Source organism: Octodon degus, unplaced genomic scaffold (genome assembly GCF_000260255.1).
Source record: "Octodon degus isolate 3935 unplaced genomic scaffold, OctDeg1.0 scaffold00154, whole genome shotgun sequence".
Taxonomy (NCBI): domain Eukaryota; kingdom Metazoa; phylum Chordata; class Mammalia; order Rodentia; family Octodontidae; genus Octodon; species Octodon degus.
The window spans coordinates 3,507,310-3,532,742 of NW_004524730.1; the positions used below are offsets into that span (position 1 = coordinate 3,507,310).

General features: G+C 38.1%; 1 long non-coding RNA gene and 1 other non-coding gene across 2 annotated transcripts; one reads left to right on the forward strand and one right to left on the reverse strand.

Moving 5' to 3' along the window:
• Positions 1 to 3,574: 3,574 nt before the first annotated feature.
• On the reverse strand, positions 3,575 to 25,433 carry LOC111812959. The gene is made up of 4 exons (XR_002818321.1): positions 25,304 to 25,433; positions 17,196 to 17,264; positions 10,013 to 10,056; positions 3,575 to 3,655 (listed from the first exon to the last, which is right to left on the reverse strand). It is a non-coding gene; the product is annotated as an uncharacterized LOC111812959 (long non-coding RNA).
• On the forward strand, positions 7,921 to 8,036 carry LOC111812965. Its single transcript, XR_002818328.1, has one exon. It is a non-coding gene; the product is annotated as a U5 spliceosomal RNA (small nuclear RNA).

The window sequence follows — 25,433 nt, forward strand, 5'->3', positions numbered from 1 at the left end:
TAGAACATCATTTAGTAGTCTGTGTAGGCTTGGCTTTGTCATCATGAAATTCTTTAGTTGTTCTTTGTCATGGAAGTATTTCACTTCTCCATTATACTTGAAAGAGTTTTGCAGGGTATATCAGTCTAGGTTGGAAGTTGTTTTCTTGCAAGACTTGAAGTACTTTGCTCTGTGCTCTTCTTGACTTGATGGTTTGTGAAGAAAAATCTGCTGTTATTCTGATGGGTTTTCCTTTAAATGTGATCTGTTTCTTTTCTTTAGCAGCTTTTAGTATACTGTTCCTATGCTGAATTTCTGGGATCTTGATTATTATATGCCTGAGTGTGGTTTTAATTGGGTTGATGTTCTTTGGAGTTCTATATGCTTCAGTTACGTGAATGTCACATTGTTGCCCCATATTTGGGAAGTTTTCTGCTATTACTTCTGCCCATATTCTTTTTATATCATTTGTTTGACTCTTTCCTTCTCATTGATGCCTATTAGTCTCACATTGTTCATCTTTGCATTGTCTTGCAGGTATTGAATTATTTATTCCTGCATCCTAGTTGTTTTTAAGAGATCTTTTCTTACTTTTTCACTAGCTGCAATGGTGTCTTTACGGTCAGAAAGTCTATTTTCACTTTCCCTCAAACGGTTTTGCCAGCTTGTGATTGAAGTTATTTCCTATATATCACTTTGAATGTTAAATGCATTCTATTTCTTTCCTAAATTGCTTATTCAGGGTTTCCATCATTTTTATATTCTGCTCCATTTTTTTAAAATCAGTGTATTCTTTAGAAGCAGTTAGTACTTCTTCGATTATAGTTATCACTAAATTTTTTAGCTCAGAAATTTCTGATCTGATTTCTTCTATACCTTTCTGCAGTTGTTTCTTTACTTCCAACGCTATTATTTCAGAGATATCAGGTGTGTGATTTCCAGTTTCCTCCATGCTAGTGTCTTCTGCATTTGTATGGGGTGGACTCGGGGCCTGAGACTGCATTTTGTTCCTTCTCTTTGTCATTTTGTATACCACACTGTCTTCTGACCTTTGGTGTAGAGCTTAAGATAGGGTTATTACCTTAGCACCAGGTCTGGATCTATGAAGTTTAGATTCCTCCAGGTGGGTGTTTCTTGGATCTGGCTGGAGTCTGGCTGCTGTGCTCCACTTCTTTCTGCTGCAGCTGTTGGAGATGAACCCTTTGTGTCACTCTGGCAAGATGTTCTGCTCCTGAATCAGCTGGGTGGGTCTTGCCTCTAGCCTTTTTGCAGGGAGTTCTGCTGAAGGGTTCCACACTGGGCTTGCACTCTGGGTAGAATAAGGATCCAGTGGGCCCACATAGTCTCACTTACACGCCAGGCCTGCGCTCTGGGTTGATTCAGGATCCGGCGGTCCCGGGTCATCTCACTCACACACAGGGACTGCACTCTCAAATTGCCTGCCACCTTTCAAGGTACCCCTAACTTAACCCTAGAGGAACAATCCAAGGAGTTGTATCCTTACTTCTGCCTAAATATTTCTATAACTTCCTAGCTGGCTTGTCATTTAAAAACCTTTTAAAAATTAATTATTAAAACCTTTTCCATTAGTCTTTTGTTTGGCCTTTGTGCAACCATTTTTCTTTCTTTGTTTAACAAGTAAAAAACCACTGCATTAGCTATAAATATATGGTGGCAGATAGGAGAGAAGGCTTATGACTCATGCTTGATTCTTTTCTACGACTGAGTTGGTGATGAATGCATTCTGGGAAATGTGTCAGGTCCACTCTAAATCCACAGGCAAATTTCAAACTAGCTGACCATATGAAGAGAATTCTTGTCAGTTTCTCTTATTCTTTTTCTCAATTTAAGGTACTGGGATATCTCATTCACTTGGTTTATTGGCAAATTTTATTATGTCCATCCATCCATCCATCCATCCATCCATCCATCCATGTGTCTATCCATCCATCATTACATCATCTATGTGCCTGATGCTGGAGGTTGATCATAATTACAGTGTATGACTCTCATAATTACAGTGTTAGAGACTAAATAGCACAGTGACTTCTACCATTACAGGAGTAAAATGCACAATAGTGTATCAGCAAATTTCCAGGGAAAGATTTTATCAAAAGACAATCAAATGCTGTCAAGATAGTGAAAGGAGGATGGTGTAGCATACATCATGGAAGAACAGCATAAGCAAAGGCACAGGACTGTAAAACAAAACACTGTAGAGAACCATGGTTAAGAGGCTAGCTGGAGTCTGTCCTAGAGAATAACAAATAGGATGACTTCATACTTTCATACTAGTTGTCTTCAAATTGTATAGCTCAGATGGTACTGGGGGAACTAGGGAAGCAGTCAGCCTGTGGGTTCATAGCTGTATGTTTTACTTAAGTGGCTCTGCCAAAACTCTTCTTTGTTTACTTCATCACTGTGGATTGAATCTAAGGCCTTGTGCATGCTATGCAAGAGCTCTACCACTGACATACACTCCATCTGTGAAAAGCTTCTTTTTAAGTAATAAGATTCTAGCCAGGTGTGGTAGTGCACACCTGTAATCTCAGCACTGTAGAGACTAAGCCAGAAGGGACAATGTGAGTTCAAGCCCAGCCTGGGTTATACAGCAAGTCTCTGTCTCAACCCCTCTGTGCCACCCCCCAAAAAAAGGAGATTCCTTTATTTAAAAAAAAAAATCAGAGGTACTAGCTTAGATGATCATCTTTACTAAGCTGAGGATTTTGAACATTCACATCAATGTATAACATGTTGGGTGACAGAAATTATGGTTTTTTGCTTCATTCCTCATAGGAGGAAGGGAATACATTTAAAAATAATGTTTGAGCCAGGCATGGTGGCGCACATCTGTAATCCCAGCACTGAATCCCAGGAGGATTGCTGCAAGTTTGAGGCCAGCCTGGGCAACTCACCTGAATTGCATAGTGAGACCCCGTCTCAAAAGAACAAAAGAGAGACAGAAAGACAGGAAGGAAGGGAGGAAAGCAGGAAGGAAGGGAAGAAGAGAGGAAGGAAGGGAAGAAAGGAAGGAAGAAAACGGAAGGGAGAAAAGGAAGTAGGGAAGAGGGAAGGAGGGAGAGAGAAATAAAATAATGTTTGGTCACTAACAATAATGATCACGGAAAAAACTGTAGTTTTAGTAATACAAGTGGAAAGAAACAAAATTCAACAAAATTAGCTGGTAAAATATGGGTTAAAATGTTGCTGGACTGACACACAGGCCCCCACAGCACGGGACACACGAAACTGCAGGAACACTGAGGTGGTAGTTCCCCTGCCCTCTGTAAGCAGCGGAGAATATGCAGGCAGCAGGAGTGCATCATCTACACTTTTAAGAAGTGTGATCAGAGCTCAGAAAACTGAGGTTATAACACTTGTATCTCTGGAGGCCTTAGAGCTAAACTGAGGTCTTTTCAACTCATTTTCTCTTTTACTTGAAAAAGCTAGTCATATGGCTCTAATTTAGTTTTCTTTAAAAATCATGCCAAAAGAAAACATTACATAAATATCTATTTCATAAAACTTGTGAAGTTAGAAAAGAAAAAGCCTTTAAAGCCATATGAAAATCCAGATGTGGCGGCACTCACCTGCTTTCTCAGTACATGGGGAGGCTGAAGTAGAAGATATAACAAGTTTGAACTCAATCTGGGCAACTTGGTGAATTAGACCCTGTCTGAAAATAAAGATAAAAAGGGCTAGGAATGTAGCTCAGTACAAAGACCATGGCTTCAATTCCCAGTACTAAATAACAACAAAAACTGAACAAAAACCTCAGCAACTCCCTGTGAGAAATGTTTACAGTGCTGCTTACAAGTCATACCCGGCATCTACACCAATACCCTCCTAATTAATTTCACATGCATCAGTGTGAAACCACAGCCTAAATGCTGGATGAATGTGGTGACCAAGTTTCAACACATTCATGTACACGATCTGGAATCCCCTGAGAGGAAAAGCTACAGAACCCGGTGTACTGAATTTTCTCCTGGTATCCAAAATCCTAACCCCCAGCTAACATCCCCCTCTACCTAGTACTCTAAAAAGGGTCTGCAAAGATGAGTTGCTGTTTAAACAACATTTACAACGTTCTCACGTTTGGGATATGTGGGGCTTTATCCTGACCTTGAGATGTCTGCCCTCATTTCCAGGAGCCCTCACTTTAGCACACTGTCCCTGTCACTTTCCTGTCTCCCGTCACTATCTGTTGTCCTGGGAGCAGATGGCAGCCAGGAGCAGCACCACCAGTGGGAGTTCTCACTTCCTGAGATGCACACACATGTGCAAGGGCAAGCGAGCAGGCAGCCTCGTCAGTGATCACATCTACTGCTTGTCCTGTACCAACATGTACTCTTTGCCACTACCAAACCCTAGCTGTCCTCATGACATCCTCCAGGTCTTGCTTGTCCCTGAAAGCCGTGCTATGTTGCTCCTGCCCACACGGAAGCCCTCCCTCTTTACTTCCTATAATGACTTTTTTTTTTTTTTTTTTAAATACACTAGTTAACTTTGGGATACTAGGTTTCTAGGGCGTTTTGTGAAGCATGTATTTTAAAGTCAGAGATGTGGGTTCAAATACTAGTTTGGGATTTATCAGATTCAAAGTTATTCTGTTCTCTGAGTCTCAGCTTTTACATGACAAATAAGGTTAATACTTTTCAGGCAAATGTGAGGACAACAATATATTTAAATAGCAGCTTCCCTCCACCTAGCCACCTGCTCAATGAATAGTATTCAATAAACGCTGAACTGACAGGAAGGGTGGGAACTATGCCCTAGTCTCTTTGTTCTTGTTATAAGGTACAAAAAGCGACAAAGAAAGAAGCAGCTGAACATTAGTCACATTCCCTTATTTGCAGCAGGGGCAGCTCATGTCTGGTCTCAGGAAACCAAACAGGTAGCCATTTACTTCTCTTCACAATTATAATTAGCCCACAAGTGTCATCACAGTCAGGGTGACAATAATACTTTTTATAAGACTCATTTGCATAACACTTAAAAGTGTTTTTTTTTTTTTTTTTTAAGATTCTGGAACACAGTAAGAGAAAGCTTTATATATTAGAAACCTGAGCTGACTGGTTAAATACTAGCTATAGCACTTTCAGCCTAATTTACCGTTTACAAGGCATATGACCATTCATTTACTTAAGACTTTAGTAGTACTCCGCATTTCATACATTTGAAGTCTTCCAGATATCAGTGAACACTAAACTTGGGGTGCTCTCTATGAGTGCTACAAATAACAGAACAATTTTTAAAAGAAAATACAAATGTGACATATTGCTGCTATTGTAAGCCTGAGGTGAATTTTAATGTCTTGCCCCCAAGATAAAGGGAATTAATCCCTGAGAAAGCAATGTTTAACTGGTTTGTAAGAGAGCCAACTGTGGGCGTTCTTAGAAAGTTTCTTCTTGCTGCAATTTCTCAATGTTTTGAACTTAACAGAAACTGGAAAAAAAACTTGGTATGTCTCTAAAATGTATGGCATTAACTGTTATATCCTTGTTTTGTGTTTTAAGAATCAACTCCTAAGTTTCCACAGTTCAGATGAAACCTGTCAGCACTCAAATCCTTCCTACAAAAAGGCCTCTAATTAAGCCAGAACTCAGCATGACCTTGAGCAATTCTACCAAGGCCTGTTTCTAGTTTAAGAGGGTTTGCTGGAAGCAGCTGAAGTTTTGGTGCATTTCATAATTCTAAACAAAGTTGACCTAGGGAAATACACTAATCTCCTTTTCATTTGTTTTCAAGTTTTGCTCTCACCCTTGCATCTTTTACTTAAAAACAAAAAATGTTGCAAATAATCTACTTTCCACCCCATTTCTCCCAGAACTCTATTATTCTCAAATTTGTAGCCCTTCTCAAACTATTGTTTTAAGTAAATATTTGTGTATGTATAAAATTTGTGATTCTTAATATGTACATATTTACTCTTAACACCTGTTTTTTGATTCTGGGGCTTGAGCCCGGGGGGTTTAGCACTCAGTTACATCTCTAGCCCTCTTTAGTTTTTTCTTCGGAGGCCAGGCTCACTAAACTGCCCAGGTGGGATGTGAACGTGTGATGTTCCTACCTCAGCCTCCCTCCCAGTGCTGGGATGATGGGCATGTGCCACTGTACTGGCGAGTTTTCAGTTGCATAAATGGTAGTGTACTGTACCATCCTTCTGTCACTTTTTCCTCATTTTCTTTTCCTACTGAAACAGTCTGAAATTTATTCATGTGGATATTTATTCATTGTTATAATTTCAATGTATGAAAATGTTATTCACTAGATTATGTTTCTCCAGGGGCTGGAAATGTTTGTAAAGGACTAAAGTATTTTAGACCTCTCTGGGTATGTGTAGTCTCGTGTGTGTGTGTGTGTGTGTGTGTGTGTGTGTGTATAGTTCTTACTTTTTTGTCAAGGTCCCCAAGACCACTGTGAACTTCAATGACTCATAGAACTCAGAGAAGTGCTTAGTTTAATAACCAAAAAGCACAAGGTCCAGCCTAAAATCTCTCAGTGGCATAAGCACCTGCCTGGCAAGCACAAGGTCCTGAGTTCAATCCCTGGTACCAAGAAAGACAAGACAAGACAGACATAGATGCATACTTCAAGTTCTCTCTCAGAGGAACAGCTGATCAGTACAGTATTTAAACCTCCCTGAATGATGTGGGATGTATATAGGACACTGTCAATCAGGAAGTGAGACTGGGGTCCACGACTCTTACAGGGTCAGTCACATGAACACAGACAACCCACGCAGCTGCCCTGCTACTCAGCTTCCAGCTAATTCCTTAATTGCACTCTGCAAGGTACAGTGCTCCACCATAAGTCATCGTTCACATAAACTACGTGATGTGGTCCAAGCCCTCAGGTAAACAAAGGCACTTGCACTAGGCAGGACAGTCCGAGGGGTTAGAGGGGTTTCCCATGAGTTGCCTGAGAGCCAGACCTTTCTCAGAACGCCAAGGACCTGACTATGCCAGATCTGCTGCGTCAACTCATTAGCGCACAGGTGCCGAAACCATTCTTAGGTTAGGGGCCTGCGACGTAATTTACTTGGAGACACCAATGCTAGGGGCATTTAAGTTACATTCTCTCTTGTTATTTTAAATACCGCTGTAAAAAAATGCATTTGTTATATATGATACAGTGCTGGAATAAATGGTAAAGATGTCCTGTTTCAGAAATAAAAACAAGAAATTGGCAATACATAAAACCTGTAATTTTTTTAAAAAAAAGGTTATTATAATGCGAATCACTAAAATTCTCAAATCATTCACTTATAAGGTTATAAACCTCAGCCTTTCTTAATCAGGACACTGAATTTTTTTAATTTGTGTGTGTGTGTGTGTGTGTGTGTGTGTGTGTGTGTGTGTAACTGGGGATTGAACTCAGGCCCTTGCGCTTGCCAGGCAAGTGTTTATTCTACTGAGCCATCTCCCTGGCCAGGACACTGAATTTATGATCTACTGAAATAAATAAAGTAAAAGTCTCAAAAATATTAAATTGGCACTTCCCAGATTTTCTATAATTAACAGATTGCTGTTGTTTATTTCATATGAATAGAAAGAATTTTTTTAAATCAAACTGTGTCACTACACATACTTTCTAACCTTCGTATGGGTGTCAAGGTTATGGCTTAGATAACTGTAGGAAGTCCAGTGTAACCAAGATAGGCAACTGTGATAGCTCACAAACTCTATTAGTACCTTCAAGCGTAGCTGCATTTAAAATAAAACATTGTAGTCTTTCCTACCTACAGCTAAAATTTGGTTTTCTAATTAAAAATCAATGTGATTTTCCAGTTTTTGGAAAAAGCAATTTAGTCTGTCTCCTGGTATAACTGCCTACTAGAAATCTGAAGTTTTCTCTCAATTTATAAACCTACACATAATGCACTTTAGTTCTGTACAAATAGATACTGAACTGTTGTTATAAGCAACATGTAATCCTACACTCTGGTTTCTCTTCAGATTGTATAAATCTCTTACCTTCTACTAAAAATTTTGATGGAGAGGAACAATAATGAGTCTTAAACCAATTTTTTAAGGCCTTGTTTCTGCAAGGCTACATTAAAAATGTAATTCTAACTTTACTAAGGCCAGGGAAAAAAGTGGATTTTCTCAACATCATTCCAATCCCTTTATTATCTGAGTATGAAATAGCATTTAATTGTACAGATTTACATTTTGATTTAGTAAGCTAAAGCATTTTGTGCTAATTGTTGGTTCTCTCTCATCTTCTGCCCTTTTATCTGGCCCTTAATTAACCCTTGATAAAATTTTCATTTCCTATTAGTTTCTGGTAAATATATTACAAGAACTGTGTACAGTTTGCTTTCTAAAATATTTTGTCATACTCAAGTTTCTAAGTTTAATAGTCAGATATGCCAACTTTTTTATGGTCTGAACTTTTTGTCACATTCAACAAGTTCTTAAACTGGGTAAAAATTTTCCTGTATGTTCTAAATTTTAACATTTGCCTTTAATTCATCAAATTTCTCTTTTGATTATGCTGAGAAAAATATATAAGCACCCCATCTCTGACACACAGCTATCCTAGTGCCATTTATTGAAATCACTCCCTTCCTCATTGTGGGCCCTCTCAAGATCTTACGTGCACCCGTTTCTGTACAATAGCGCCTTGTGCCATCCTTGCACCCTAAGGCTGCTGAATCATTGTGATCTTTTACTTCTAGCCAGGATCTTGTTATACTGCCCACGCTGGGCTCTAACTCTTGATCCTCCTGCCTCAGCCTCTGGAGTAAAAATAGCAGATAATGTTTTTGCCATCTTGAATGATGGGAGCTCCTATCCACCCATTATCTTCTTAAAACACTGCCATGGCTGTCTGTCTTTCCACATGAGGTTAGGCATCTAAAGTTCCATTAAAAATTTGTTGAGAATTTGATGAGAACTTCAATGAATTTATAGATTGGATTGGCTGATAAATAAATTCATTCTTATCTTCTAACATGGGATATTACCATTTATTTTGGTCTACTTTTATAAAATTCTTGCATATTTTTATTGGATGTATTAGGTCTCTTGTAGCTTTTATTGTGAATGGAATTCTTTTAAATAATACATTTTAAAGTAGAATACAAGAATATTTTATTCTTACAAACTAAAAAATGCCAAATCCTCAACATTCACTTGAGTAATACTTGTAGTTTCCCTTGGACCTCCAAATAAACAATTACGTTGCTCATTAACATTGCCTTCCCATTGCAATCCTTATGTCTGTTTTTATTGTAGATCTTACTGCATTAGTCAAGATCTCCTATGCAATGTGAAACAGAAACACAAAATCATTCCTGTCCTATTGATGACTTCATTAATCCACTCCACACCGAAAATTCACCATCACTTCTATTTATTCATCCTATTTCTCTGCTGATATTAGGTTGTCTCTATTAATCTATTTTGTCAGGAAAACAGTAAACCTCTAGCCCCCATTCTGTCACTGTACTGTAACATTCTCCTTTGTGTGTGCGCTCGTCTTTTGATTGGATATCTGCCCCACTGTGAAGATCTCCTTTATTACTTCCACATTTATTTTTTTTTAATTTTATTTATTTATTTATTTATTAGAGAGAGAGAGAGAGAGAGAGAGAGAGAGAGAGAGAGAGAGAGAGAGAGAGAGAGAGTGTGGTGTGTGTGTGTGGCCAGCTCAGCCCACCAGGGGGCGGGGCTGGCTGGCATGTGGTGCTGGGGGATTGAACCGCGGTCCCTGATGCTTTGCTAAGCTTGTTCTAAGTAGGTGCTTTAGACCACTGAGCCATCTCTCCAGCCCAACTTCCACATTTAGATCATATTCCATACAGGACTTCTGTATTTCCCCCTAAACTTAGCTAGCTAAGTGCGCCACTATGTTTCTTTTTCATAGATCTAAATATGTAGATCTGCACCAAGCTTTCTATTGTTACCTTAGTCTATTTCTCTATCCTATACCAATCATCATTATGGTTTTTTAATTACCACTACTTTAATATAATCATAGGCCCTCGTTGGTACACATTTTTAGTTTTGTCACTGAAGCTTACCTTGGATATTCGTGGTTCTTACATTTCTATTAGCTTGTTAATTTCTGCAACATATGAAATACATATTGAAGTTGTAGGTTATAACTGCCTTCCAAAATAGAAACACAGTATGCCTCTGCATTAAAACCTAATACCGGGACTGGGGGGATGGCTCAGTGGAATAAGCTCTTCCCTGGCAAGCGCAAGGACCTGAGTTCAATCCCTGACTCTGCCAAAAAAAACCAAACAAAACCCTAATACTTTGACATTATGATTCTGAAAATTTTCCCAAATATTCGATCTTTGTTACTTTAAGTGGCATCATTTTAACAAGTTTGATTTCTTATATATGAATTCATGTAGTGAGTCTGATAAATTGGTTTGCCAATTCTTTTGATTTTTCTATGTATATAACCAGTTGTCTATATAGTACTATTTTGTCCTTTTTACACCTGATTTTTCTTTCAGGCCTTACCTCAAATACAGAACTACTTAACAGTAGTTATGATTAATAGACTTCAAATAGCATTTTTGGCTTTTTTTTTTTTTTTTTTTTTACAGAACTAGGGATTGAACTCAGGCCCTTGCGCTTGCCAGGCAAGACATTTTTGGCTTTGACTTTATTATAATTATCTTTCTCTGATTTTTACTTATTTCCTTGTTCTTTTTCTTGAAAATAGTTCAGTTTGCTGATTCTTACCCTTCCTTTCTTAACAGTGCAGCTAAGGATATAACTTTTCCCCCATGTACGGCTATGGGTACAACCCAAATTTTGCTATGCCAGCTCTCATTACTCAATTCTAATTATCTTAATGTTTTAAAAAATTCTTTGAGGGACTATTTTTAAATCTATTCCATAATTTCCAAGCAATCTGAGCTTGTCTTATTACTGATATTTTATCTTAATTAGTTCTAAAGAAGTCAGAATCAATGCATTTATCTGTTGAAATTTTGTTGCTTTACTGTTTAGGACAGGGTCAACTTTGATAAATGATTCATGCTTGTCTAAAGAAAATATGAATTGTTTGTGTCATGTGTACAATCTATAGCCAAAATTTGCAACCAATTATATTGTGTACATCTTTCTTCAAATACAGCTATTATTTCACGTTTTTTAAAATGTTTTGGCCCAGACTTACAATCCTTACATAGTTTGCACAGACTTCTATCTCTAACACTTAAGCTTTTTGAGCTGGTAGTGCTAATCACATTGTCTATTATTTGGTTGGTTACTTCCTTAGTGCATCTTTTCTTGCGCATCTACTTTCAACTTGTGCTCCCTTTGATTTCAATGTCATTTGTGAGCAGTAATACAATAGAGTATTTCTCAGCTTGACTTTTAAATCTTGATTCAAATAAGTCATTTACAAAGTGTTTGAGTTTATATTTTGTTTTAAATAATTTTACCTCTATTAATTTTTTGATATTCTATTATTACTTTTAGTTCTTAGAGGTTACAGTATGTACCCTTGAGTTTATAGTCTAATAAATGTTATTTTACCACTAATGCAATGGCAGAACCTAGAAGCCCGAGTTCCCATGTATCTTCTTGACTTTTGTTATTGTATGACACATTTTAATTACATAGGTACTTTAACCAAGTTATTATAGCCAATATCCATTCATTCACATTCTCTCACACATTTAGTATTTCCCTTGCTTTTCATTTAGTCCTGCATTTCTGGGCTTCATTTGGAATCACTCTGCTTCTGCTGAAGAACGCTTGGCTTTCAGCGTACGCTTCCATGAGACACTCACTTTTACACTTAAATCTTTATTTTGCCATCATGCTTAGTTTGACTCCCTCTTCCTTATATGTGGAAACTGCTGCCGACTTTTCTTGGTTGTAAGGGCAAAAGCCATGTAGCGGGTACTAGATCATGAAGAACAGAAACACCGGTAGCTTCCTGACCCTGGAGATACTGTATTGAGCACCCTGACAGTTTACAATTGAGAGAAAAACAAATCCTAAGAGTTTTGGTTTCCATTGGTAAATCTCATTTTTGATAGGTCCTTGAAGGGCTATGGAATCTTTTTAGCTATTTATGCTTCCACTATTAACTATCATCTGTAATTTACAGGTAGTCAGCATAGTCATACATGTGACTTCTGTAAAAACTTCACTTAGATCCTGACAGCACTCCTCAATAGCCTAGGATGAACCTGAGCTCTAACCAGAATCTATATCCTAGCATTAGTCTACTTACTGTTGTATCCTGACCAACTTACAATGCTGTAATTTACATACTAAGTATCATAAATCCTTACTGGTAAAATTAGTGGCCTATTAATTATGATAAATTTAAAAATGAGTTTTCAATAGTAAAATTAACAGTTTTGATTATCTAATAGTAATGCACCTTATCCTGGCAAAAGACTAACAATTCAGTGTGACCTATAGCCCATAGCTCTTGATGTACTAGCTACTCCCCCGAAAGGCTCTGGTGTAGCCATGAAGACAAAGTTTGTTAAGTGCAAAAGATTCCTGCTTCAGGGATCGGGGAGATGGCTCAGTAGAATAAGTGCTTCCCTGGCAAGAGCAAGGGCCTGAGTTCAATCACTGGTTCCGACAAAAACAAAAAAACAAAAGACTCCTGCTTCCTGAAGGAACCTTTTGGTGAGCCACTGGTGATAGAAGTATTGATATGTTGAATTTTAAGTCCCTACAGAATATGATAAAAAAAAAACTTAAAAATTAGAATATACCAATTTGATTTGAACTTGTCTCATTGCTGTTTCTCAATAAAATTATGAAAAAAAAAGTTGACAGCATCATCCTCGAGACTGCAGAACATTGTGTTTATGACGTTTTCTTGACAAGCACCTGTTCTTAGGACAGAAGTTGGTCAGTTTTCAGTTATAACCTAGCTGGTAAAGGGTGATGTCCGGGCTAACTACATTGGGTGGGGGCTAACTTAACATCTGTCCCTTTAAGACTTACACTGGCACTATTTACTTGCTAAGAATTGTACAAGCAGTTTTCCTGAAACTCCCATGTTTACATCAATCTTGCACATTATCTTCTGCTTTTGTGCTATATTCTATTCCATTTCAAAATTTTTCTTCAGCATTACAAGAGAACCCAAGAATGTACTCCTACATGTCTAAATTATTGCTTTATTAAATAAAGGCAGCACCCTGGAAGTGCCTGAAAAGGCTCACAATAATTTTTAATTTAAATGTGGGTACTCTTCTTAACACTAAAACTGTGATGTGTTAAATTTCACAAAAATCTTCCACTTTCCACCTCAAAAACTTAGGCTCAGACAACTCTGTAGATTCCCTGGATTGTTGTGTAGAATTCTAGTCATTCCCTTTCCTGGGGCAGCAGCATCTTCTAGGATTGCAGCTCTATGCAGATCCCAGCCCGGTAACGAGCCAGGCCGTATCTTTGCTGCTGTAACTCAAGTCCATTGTTAGGAGTCATTGCCAAGATTAGTCCACAGTCAGTGTGGTTTGGGCTCCTGAGTTTATACTATGGTTTTGTATTCTCTTTTTATCTGGCAGCTAGAATTTCCTTTCTCTTCTTTTGGAGTAATGCACCCTGCTGTGTATATATTTATGCTTCATCTGACGTCTGAGTCTGGACTATGGGTGTTGGTGGTAGGATGGTATGTAACTTGTCATCAGTGCCACCACGATTCCTGGAAATGAGCCCCACTATCTAGTCACGGCCCAACAAAGTAAGTCATCTATACTGAGGTTCTGCACCCTTAGGAAACATCCTGTTGTAAGTATAGCAACTTAAACCCCTAAAAGAAGTGCCAATACAATGCCCCCAAATGAACTGATTTTGTTCAAAGTGACAATGTGCCCAACAAGAACTATGGTTCTTGGACTCTTGGCCTCTGGACAACAGGACGTAACTGGCAAATGAGACAGAAGCTGGACATTTCTGAAAATGTTTCCTCTTTGCGATAAACATAGCTTAATTTTTGGCTTCCTTCACTACTTCCTGCAGCCTTTAAGGATGCTTTTTTGTAAGCTACCATTACAGGGATTTCAGTCACACTGTAGCTTAATTTGATCACTAATTGACAGACTTTGAAAAGCAGATCAAGTGAAGAAAACACAAAATGAGGTTAGAAGAAAATGTTTATTTTGCAAAAAGTCATGAAATCAGTAAATACAGAGAAGAAATTAGAGGTGGTTGAGAAATTTAAGAGGTTGCTTTTTAAAACATGATAAACTGGGACTGAAGTGGCCAAAACTCTTCCAAGTAATGAAGTTCAGATGCTATGATCATTAGTTTGAAAGGCATCTAGTAACTAACTTTGTGTCAAAAACCTTGAGGATCATTTTCTTTATACACTCAGCTTACACAGGAAATTGACAATAATTGAAGACTTAGATGGCTGATGTCTCAAGTTCTCAGGGATTTAATGGCACGACAATAATGTAAAGGAGAGACTTGCCTTCTTGCATTCAGAAAACAAGTTTCTAATTACACAACTGCACTGTTAGGAGCACTCTGCCATTTGAGCTCTGTGACTGTTTCCTGCAACATTAGCATAACGGAGTTAAAATGAGGCAGTGACCATTTACTAAGTTCTGTTTTTCAATACATAACCAAGAGAATCAACTAATTTAAACAATATTTCTAGCTGCAGTACAAATTGTGTATATGGTAAGATAACTCGGCTTCTCTCAAATTTAAAGGGTACAGTATTAACTAAAACTAACTCCATTCACAAAACATTAGAGTATCTTCTATGTACCAGGTGTAGTACTGGTATATTATCTCATATTAAACAGTACTCAACAAATAGCAATAAACCCCATTCTGCAGAGTCAAAGAGATAATATAACTTTACCCATGTCATACAGCTAGAAAGTAACAGAACTATGATATAAACCCAAGACTTTAATTCCAAACTTAGTACTTTCCTACAGTATTGTTATGTTGGCTTTACACAATTTCTTTTTCTTTTCTGTATTTTAGTACAGGGTATACAGAATCTCACTGTGTAGATTTGATTTAGCAATTCTCCTGTTCTCAGACTCCCATAAACTGGGATTACAGGCACGTGGCACCACACCCAGCCTAAATCACAGTCTCAGCATGCCCCGAGGGTGGGGCTGGATGGCACACTGGGGTTCGAACCCCGGCTACTGAGTCTGCCTACGCAGGTGCTTTAATCTGCTGAGCTATTCGGTCAGCCCTTTGCAATTTCTGATCATAGTACTTTTTCTCATATTTAATGGAAAGTTTCATTCATTTGACAGTCACTTCCATATATTGTATGGTAGGAAGGAAAGAATAAAAGACGATTCAAGAACATGGCCGGATATTTTTAGAACATTTCTACTTGTTACTTTTGCTCTAGAATTATCTTCTATTGAGAAAGGGAAAAGACCTTAATTAAAAAGAGTATAAATTTACCATGCTAGACAAAGTACTTGAGATGAACAAAACCATCTTTGTCTTCAGTGGGCTCACAATCTAAGAAAGGAGACACGGAAATACAGTACTGATAAGGTTAGTGTCACTATGCTCACAGCCTCAACATTAGTGAATATAAGGCACATTGATGGCACAAAGGAAACTACCTAGCTAGGAAGTGCAAGATTAAGACACTACTAAGGCTCAAGATTTAAACTGAGTTTTCAAGGATGGATTATTTCCTAAGTAGAAGTAAGCTACGTGATACACCTGTGCTATCTAATCAAATCCTTGTTAAAATTTGTGATAAACCCATTTTACAAATGAATTCAGGTGGTTTAGTCTAGAACTTTGTGTCCCTACTAACAAACACAAATATACACAAAATTAAAAACTGGGTGGAGTCACACAGGAAAAGGAATTTATAAGATCATAACTTATAACTCACATACAAAAGATATGGGATCGAAATACCTAAAAATTAGAAGGTCAAATAGTAAGATAGAAAGTGTATCTATTTTGCCTGTCCTATGATCACTTTGTTCTGAAAATATCATCTTCTTATTTTTGCCTTTAATGTTTTCAAATAATCCACCAGCACTAGAAGCTACTCGAAATAACCTATCAACTTATTGCAGTAAGCAATTATTAAAGGACATAGCACTGACATAAGACTTAATAGGGTCAACCAAAGGGGACTATCTAGTATTTAAAACAAGGTATTTACTATAAATATCAGTGTTATATATACAAGAGGCTGGCAAGACTGAGAAACAAGTAAAACGAGTTTGCCAACTTTTATGAACACCATCTCTTACATATTCAACCTATTATATACAAAATAAGCACAAGCATAAATCAAATCCTTGCATAGCCAATATCCTAAACTTCATCCTAGCCCAAAGGCTGAGACGAGATCTTTGTATAATCAATAAAACCCTAGAAAAGATTTCTCTAATATAATGTGTTCTGGTCTAGCCTGAACAGTGTTATCTCCAAAACCTGATATTTTGGGCTGGGGAGACGGCTCAGTGGAATAAGCACTTCCCTGGCAAGTGCAAGGGCCTGAGTTCAACCCCTGGTTCCACAAAACAAACAAACAAACGAACAAAAAAAAACCCTAATATTTTGAATTATATGTCCTTTCATGTTACAATATCCCAATATGGCCTAGCTCACAGTGAGATTTCTAGGCACTATGATTAATTTTCTCTGATGTCAATACGTCAGAATCTTCTATAGTACCTACCTTCTCTAAACCACGTGTAACCGGCTTAAGACTTTTAAATATTCAAATACTACACCCTACCTTACCTATTCAATTTGAACCTAAGGTTTGAGTATTTGTGTGAAACAAGTACCTTGCTCATAATAAAAACCCATCTTTTAAAAAAATTTTATTTTAGTACAAGGTCTATAGGGTCTCACTGCACACATCAGACTCAGTGATCCTCCCGTTTTCAGCCTCCCAAGTGCTAGGATTGCAGGCATGCACTGCCACGTCCAGTCTCCATCCATGTCTCAGCATTCCCTGAGGGTGGGGCCAGCATGCCAATCAGGGGATTAAAAAAAATTCCTTCTTATATACAGTATTTAAAGTACATTCTACTGGGCTGGGAAGATAGCTTAGTGGTCTAAGTGCCTGTCTGGCAAGCACAAAGACCCAAGTTTGATCCCCAGTCTCACATGTTGTGCTGGTCCCAAGCGTGCAGTGCCAGGCCCGAAACCAGGTGTAGTGTAGATCTCTGTGAGTCTGAATTGCACAGTGAAACCCTATATCCAATAATAATAATAAAAAACCCAACAACAAAAAATCCTTACCTGAAATATTGAAGTAGATGACTTTTAACTGAGAGACACAAGATTTAGGGGTAGACATTGAGGGAGCTCCTATGAATCAGGGAACAGAAAAAAAAATAGCATTTATTGAATACTTTCGTTGATAGTACTATTCTGTATCCTTCATATAGTTTGTTGATGTAATCCTCAGACTAACAACCCGATGTAGATTTGCTTTATTTTCAATCAGGAACGATCTAAAAAAGTTAGACTTGGACAAGGTCACACAGGTGTCAAATGGTGCAGCCCAGATTACGCCGGAGTGCTGATTCCCACGAGTATGCTCATGATACTCTGATTTATTTGGCCTTCCTGTTTCCAGACATAAAGCTTCTAAAACCTGCGGAATCTCTGGAATGAGAAAGGGTGCATTTTATAAGTCCATCAGGTTGACGAGTGCCTGGGTTCCCTGGAGAGCTTCAGAATGGGAACTGGTGGTGAGAAAGACCAAAGCCTAATTATGGTTGAGACTTCGAACCTCATCCACCAATCTCCAGCACAATGTAATGAAGTCTCCATAAAACTGGTAAGGACAAGGTTCAGATGAGCTTTCAGATGGCTGGACATGCGGAAGCTCCTGAAAAGCAGCAAATCTAGAGCATAAACCTGCGTCTCTTTCCAGTATCTTGTACTGTGTAACTCTTCCACCACCTGTTCACCTGTATCCTTGTTTTATCCTTTATTTCAAGTGAGCAAATGCGAGTAAAGCTGATTACTGAGTTGCAGGAGATGGTCAGATAACTGGTCACACCTGAGAAGGGCACAGAGGCAATTTCCACGCCACTTGGTCAGAAACACAGCTCACACACAACCCATGACTACGACTGACATCTGAAATGGGAGGCAGTTTGTGGGACTTCTCTACCTGCAGGATCTGACACTTTCAGGTACTGTGTCAGAAACAAGTTGACCTGGAGGACGTACTCCCACTATCCACTAGAGAATGTACAGACAAAAATGTCTTAATTGTTGGTGAGGAGCAATCCCCACACATCTGGTGATGTGAAAGTATGTGAAGCAGTATGTAATAAGAGGGGGAAAAAAGCACTGTTTTTTCCCTCTTGGGTTTTTTTGTTTTTTTTTTCCAGACAACATCTCACTAGATAGAGACCAAGCTGGCCTCAAATCTGCAATCCTCCAGTCTCGGCCTCCAGAGTGCTAGGATTATAGCAGTGTGACACCAGGTCCAGGCCTGACTGCTTTTCCTTGATCTCAAACTGCCTCCTCAGAAAATCCATGGAGAATGAGAGAGGATCTCTGCTTTAACACATCGCTTGACTCACTTGCAGTGATGATGGGGTAGTAAACAGGGAAGAAAAACATTGAGAGAACATTAAAATTTAGTTTGGCTTTACATAAACAGCAGTTTGACAACAGGTTCTATGTTAAGTCTAATTACTACAAAACACAATACGTTCTGTATCATTACTAAATATGTACGCGAGCACGTATTTAATGTTTTAGGCTACTCTGATATCAATGTCTGTATATTCACTATACATTTATTATCCTGGTGATGTTTTCTGGGAATTTAAATATGAAACTGTATCAAGTTTAGAGATATAATCACTGTACTTAATATAAAAATATTAATTTGGGTAATTTGTAACTTTTCAATCAAGAAAAACTCACAAAAGTACTTTCTCCCACCTGGAAATTTGAGTTCTTTTAAAACCTGCATGGAGAACAAGGAGCAAAGAAATTTTTCAAGTAATTTTTAAAAACAAAGCGAAACAGCCTAAAATAAATCTTGCTTTTAATTATTTTTGATAGAATGAATAAATACTAAATATAATAAACTTTAAAAATCATTCTGAAGGGCTGACAAGATAGCTCAGCGCACCAAGCGCCTGTTTAGGCAAGCACAGGGACCGGGATTTGATCCCCAGAACCACAGGCAGCGCTGGCCCTGCTCCCAGACATGCTGAGTCATCCACTGAAAGGAGTGGTGGTGCATACCTGTAATCCCATCACTGGGGAGGATGAAAACAGGAGGATTACTTCTAGTTCGAGCTGCACAGTGAGACCCTGTATCAAATACATTAAAAAAAAAAAAATTGCTCTGAAATAAAACAAGGGTTCAATTACTAAACCAGTAATAATTATACCTGGCCAGTCCACAGAAGGTAAGTAGTTGAACAGGTTCTACTGCTAAGATTTTGATTTATGAAAGTTTTACTCCGCCTAACAGGACTAATGTCTATTAAACTGTAAAAATACCCTTGAGGCCAATTCTTCACTATAAAATTAAAAAATGTTAAGGTTAATAAGCTAATATAAGAAAGCAATCCTGATTTATATACATATAAAAATGCTAAAACAACCCTACAAATATAAACAAACCACAAGAAAGCAAACAAAATACCACAAAACTGCTGGTTTCATCATGTTACTTGTGGTAGCTTTGTGAAAAAATTAAAAGTTTTCTGTTTATCTCTAGTTAAACAGAAGTTCTGGCTTTAAAACGATTCTCAATATTAAGTCACTAGCAATGAAAAGAGATTACTAGGGCCTGCAAGATAGCTCAGTGCACTCAGCACCTGCTTAGGCAATCACAGGTATCTGGTCCAATCCCCAGCACCATATGCTGCACCACCCCTGCCCCCGGGGTGTGCTGAGTGGGTCACCAAGGCCAGGAGGCTCGGTGGGGCATGCCTGTAATCCCAGTTCTGGGAAAACTGAAAACAGGAAGATCACTAGGAGTCCAAACTGCGTAGTGAAGACTATGTACCAAATAAATTAAAAAAAAAAAAAAGAGATTACACGTTTGTTTGTAATTTTGTAGTGAATATATATATTGAATGATTGTTGCAGGGTCTCACCACACAGCTTGGACTCAAGGTGATCCTCCTGCTTTTAGCCTCCCTGGGATTACAGGCGTGTGCCACCACTCCTGGACTCTGGCTGGCTCAGCCTGTGCTGGGGGTGGGGATGATGGCATGTAGGGCTGGGGATCAAACCACAGTCCCTGCGCTTACCCAAGCTTACCTAAATAAGCAGGCACTTTAGTCTGCTGAGCTATCTCACTGGCCCCCCAAATAATTATTTTTTAAAAAGAAACATAAAAAGAAAAAAAAGATAAAACTCTATTATACATCACAAGTTCCCCCATCTTAAATAATAATTAATGGGTTGGTACTGCGTACATGTACCAACTACTCATGATAAATGTAATCATGTACTAAAAATATGTATCAATAAAGAAACCATAAAGCTGAAGTGTGGGGGGGGGTCAATGCACTATAACTGGAATGGATCACTTACTGATTCACCTAAAAGCAGTGTTTTTCATTAGCTCAGTAGAATAAGTGCTTGCCTGGCAAGCACAGGGTCCTGAGTTTAATCCCCGGAACCGCAAAAATAAATAACAATTAATGAAGTTCATAGACCACCCCTAGCATCATAAAATTCTACTGGAAATCAATGAGAAAGGTATAATGAAATAGAGAAACAAAATAATTTATGCACAACACTTCTCAGACAACTATGGGAAAAAACATAAAATCTTCCAATTTGAGAGAACAGAGTTTGCAGTTCAAAGTTTGAGTATATCTTAGAAGTTATCAAAGGAATTCAACTATATATTATGTTCCTATTAGGACTATTAAATAAGCGGAAATAGTAAATAAGGAAAATGGAAACATTTTTAATTTATTCAGATTTTGTAACATTTAAAATAAGCACATGTTCATCAGGAAAAAATCTCTTATAGTTCTAAAAAATATAGGTTAAAGGGGGAAGAGATGGAGGAGGGGAAGAAAAAAGGAGTAAGTGGGAGCTAAAGAGAAAAAACTATGATGAAAACAGCTTTTGCAAAGGAAAAGGTCTCAGGAGCTGGGCGCTAGGCTGTTAAGGGATGGATAAAAGAATTAAGATGCACTGCATACATGTACCAACTCCTCATGATAAATGTCATCGTGTACTAAAAATATGCACCAATAAAGAAACCATAAAGCTGAAGGGTCAGGGGAGGGATCAACGCACTATAATTGGAATGCATCACTTACTGATTCACCTAAAAGCAGTGCTTTTCATTAACACACAACTCCATGTGCTCCATGTGTAGGCTAAATCACAATGTGAGGCAGATTTGGCAGCCTACACGATCACAGATTCTACTATACAGTGATTATATAAAGACATAAACATATGACCTAAACATGAGAATATATAGCAATGACACGAACACCAGAAGAAAGAATTTAACCTACAGCCCATCTGGTAGCTTAAGCTACATGTTTATGTTAATTTTTTACCCTAGAGATATGAAAATTTCTGTATTTTGTACACTGAAGTTCAAAGGCAAATTGATAATCTGTTTAATTTGAAAAAATACTTTTTATCACCCTCTTAAAAATAAATCATTTTACTTACTGTTTATTCAACATATAAAACTAGAAACATTCATCTTTAAGACTCCATATCTTTATTTCACATTTCAAAAAATATGAATTTCCCATAACATATAGGACATACTTCACAGAAGCATCATGTGTAAATTTTAATTCTGGATTTAGGTACAGGAAACAGCTTATGAATACTGGCCAAGCTGGTAGAATAATAATAATAATTATTATTATTTTTTTTTTTGCGGAACCAGGGATCGAACTCAGGCCCTTGCGCTTGCCAGGGAAGCGCTTATTCCACTGAGCCATCTCCCTGGCCCCTGAATAATTATTTTTTTTAAAAAGGTAATTTTGATGTTGTAATTGCTTTGCTTTTCACATATACCAAAAAAAAACTATATAAAATTTATTTTAGAATTCAGTAGAGTACTTTTAATAAAGGCCAAATGTGAAGTACTGTCTAGACCACACATTTTTTCCAGTTTGATCTGAATTGCTAGGTCTATTTCATGTGCAATCTAATCATTCAAAAACATTACTAGTTTTGTTAAGAAACCACTATCTCCTTGAAAATAGTGGAACAAGCCAAATATGCTGAGAAATTTCAACTTGGCAGGACTTTCTTTTGGGGGCTGCTGGAGACTGAGCCAGGGCCAGGAGCTACATTCCTACCCTGAACTGACTTGCCCAGGTCCAGTGCCTTCTGAAATTCCTTACAGAGGGCAAGGGGCACCTAGCTAATGAGTAGCCCACCATCACTAGTTAAGGTATCTGGGGTGACAAAGAACTTGCACATTTGACTAATACTTGCATGATTCCAAATCTTTGACACTGGAATGGCAGAACTTTCAGTTTATACAGCTGTTTTTAAAAAGGAGACAAATTCCATACATGGTGTTGTATGCCTGCAGCCTCATACTATGGGAGGCTGAGACTGAGGTAGATGAATCACGTAACAGAGCCCAGTCTGGGTAACTCAGTGAGACCCTGAAACAGTTCTGGTGGTTCTTTTGTGTTTCCTTAGATATTATGTGGTTGGCTACCTTGATGTCCTGAATCTACTGAAAATGTTTTGTGGAACAGCAAGAACTTGCAGTGTCAGGCCCAGTGAATAAGGTACACAGCCATGTTTTTGACATTGCTGCATTAATTAATGCATGACATGGCACATTGTCATGATGGAGGATAAAACTACCCATTTCTCAGGCTGTTTTCTTCACACATCATTTCTTAAATCCTCTTAGAAGCTCTGCTAATAGGGTTCCTGGTCACGAACTCCACTCCTATGATTCCACCAAGGTAAAAAAGCACAGTATCACCATGATGCTGGACCTTGACTGGCGCATCTCTCTTCCCCAGGCCCCTCTGGGTGATTTCCACTGAGAACTCGGAGCCTTGGTCTCAGAAGCATAAGCACAGACCCAAGTTTTTGTTTCCAGGGGCACTTAGTAAAACACTGGAATCTGAAGCAGCACAAGTACACAGATCTGAAGAGAAGTATAAATGTATATTGCTTTTGTTCAGCAGTCAAACATGTGGAACAAATTCGATACCCAGCTCATATTCAAACCTGTTAAAATGCTTTCAATGGAACTGACCTTCATAGCCTCTGAAATGTGCTGAATAGTCAACTGTCTAAGCCAAGCAATTTACTCAATCTTTCAATTTTTTTTTTTTTAACGTTGAAGGCTATTCATTTTGTCTTCAGCTGATTCACAACCATGAAATTGTTCAAACTATTCCTAAACTATCTCTATGTTCACTGTACCATCACCATAAATTAATTTTTTTTCATACATTAATTTTAATTTTTCATGTGTTTCTTTAGCAGGGTTTTTTTTTTTTTCAGTTTGAAAGAAAATTCCACCTTAATGCAGATTCATAATCCATTATTTGCAGGAAAAGTTGAAAACACCTCTCAACTATAACTCATAACCTACTGATACCAAACAAGTAAAAAACCTGTCACACTGTTTCTCAGGTTCCATAAGCTACTTTCCCCTGGATGTCATTCAGCAGTAGCATATACTGTATTTCTGAACACAACTCACATGAGAACACCAAATCCCGTGAGGTTCCTTTCTCCCACCTAAAAAAATTACCTGGAATTTTTAGTGAATTCAATATGAGAAAGAAACACGAGATACCCTCTGCCGAAGAGCTAAACCAAACAATATCATCAGGTGCTAGCGTACCTTTACAAACAACCTTTTACCTTTAGAGACAACTTTAGAAATGTATGGTACTACGGAATCATTTTGCACTGGAATTTATTTTGAACATTATCCTGGCATTACCTCACTTAATATATATAAATTCATTTGGTTTCAACAATTTTTTCAGGTACTATCATAATTCCAACAGGGCAAACTGAAGAAAATGAGGCACAGAGAAATTAGTAACTCCCCCAAAGTAACAGAATCAGACTCTTTTTTTTTTTTAATTTTTATTTATTTGTGTGTGTGTGTGTGTGTGTGTGTGTGTGTGTGTGTGGCCAGCTCAGCCCACCAGGGAGCGGGGCTGGCTGGCATGTGGTGCTGGGGGATTGAACCGCGGTCCCTGTGCTTTGCGAAGCTTGTTCTAAGTAGGTGCTTTAGACCACTGAGCCATCTCACCAGCCCCAAGACTCTTGAGTTCTAGAACCTAGGCTTCAAAACTCTACTACTAAGTTACAAAGATAGCAAAGACTTAAACCATTTCTATTAGACCAAAAAGGTAGCATCATCTTTACTGCTAAAATAATAACGAATTATGCTTATTTATTGACTACCTAAATATAACCAACATTAACAATAAATAGCATTTATTGAGCACTTAATATAACAGGTACTATACTAATGAACCACTTTATATATCCAATCCATGCAACTACCGTATTTCACAGATGAGCAAACCACGATGGCACAAAGAAAAAACATCTTTTCCAAATCCCTGGAGAATTTCACTGGCAAAATCCAGATGCCAAGGAAGTCTGATGTCAAAGATTATGCTTCTTAAAACGTATTGCCATGCCTAGAAATGTGACCTTGGCTACCATAGAAGGACATGTTTAGACCCAGTTTCAAGAGCCTTGTATGTCAGGCTAGAAGTTTACTAACAAAGCTGAAAAGATACAACAGTAATTCAAGTTTAGAATAATTACATTTTAAAAAGTCAAGCTCTGCACACTGTTGTCAAATCATTTATCAATGTTAACTGGTAGACATTCCAAGTCAGCTGAGGTAAACACCCACCTCCCAGCCATTGGTATGTATCACAGCTGAGTGTAGGATGTTTACATGAACTGAAACTTGGATTAAAGCAGAACTTGGGAAACACTCTGCTGGGTTTACACTGGTTCCTCACCCAAGGCTCAAATTCATATGAAGGTGCACATGGTATTTTCTTCCTAGAGAAAATCTGTGGAAAAAGAACATACATACACAGTGATCCACAAATGACACAGGAGTCAACTCTTAAGATCTCTTGAGATTAAGTGTAGAATCCAAGGAAAAGGCAAGAGTTTATTGTATGTGCTGAAGAAATTTATGAGAAAGGCTGTAGATATCCTCTAGCTATCCACATCTAAAAGGAACTGATTTTACAACATTTCATCTTCCTAGATCCTCACCTTCCAAACCACTGAACTTGCATTTATAGGACCCACTCCATGGACAAATTCATCAACCACTTCTCCATGCTCATTACAGGTAACTGTCATTCTGGGTGATGGACAAAGTTAAGGCATTTGAAGAGCTCAGTTACCTCTCTTCTTCACTCTTCTGCTCACTTCTAACCCAGTTCATTTCACCTGGGGCACATCTTCCCCACTCTTGATCTCTTCCCTCTTCCTGTTCCAAGAGCTGTTCAGATTCCTCTAAGACCTTTCTTTCTG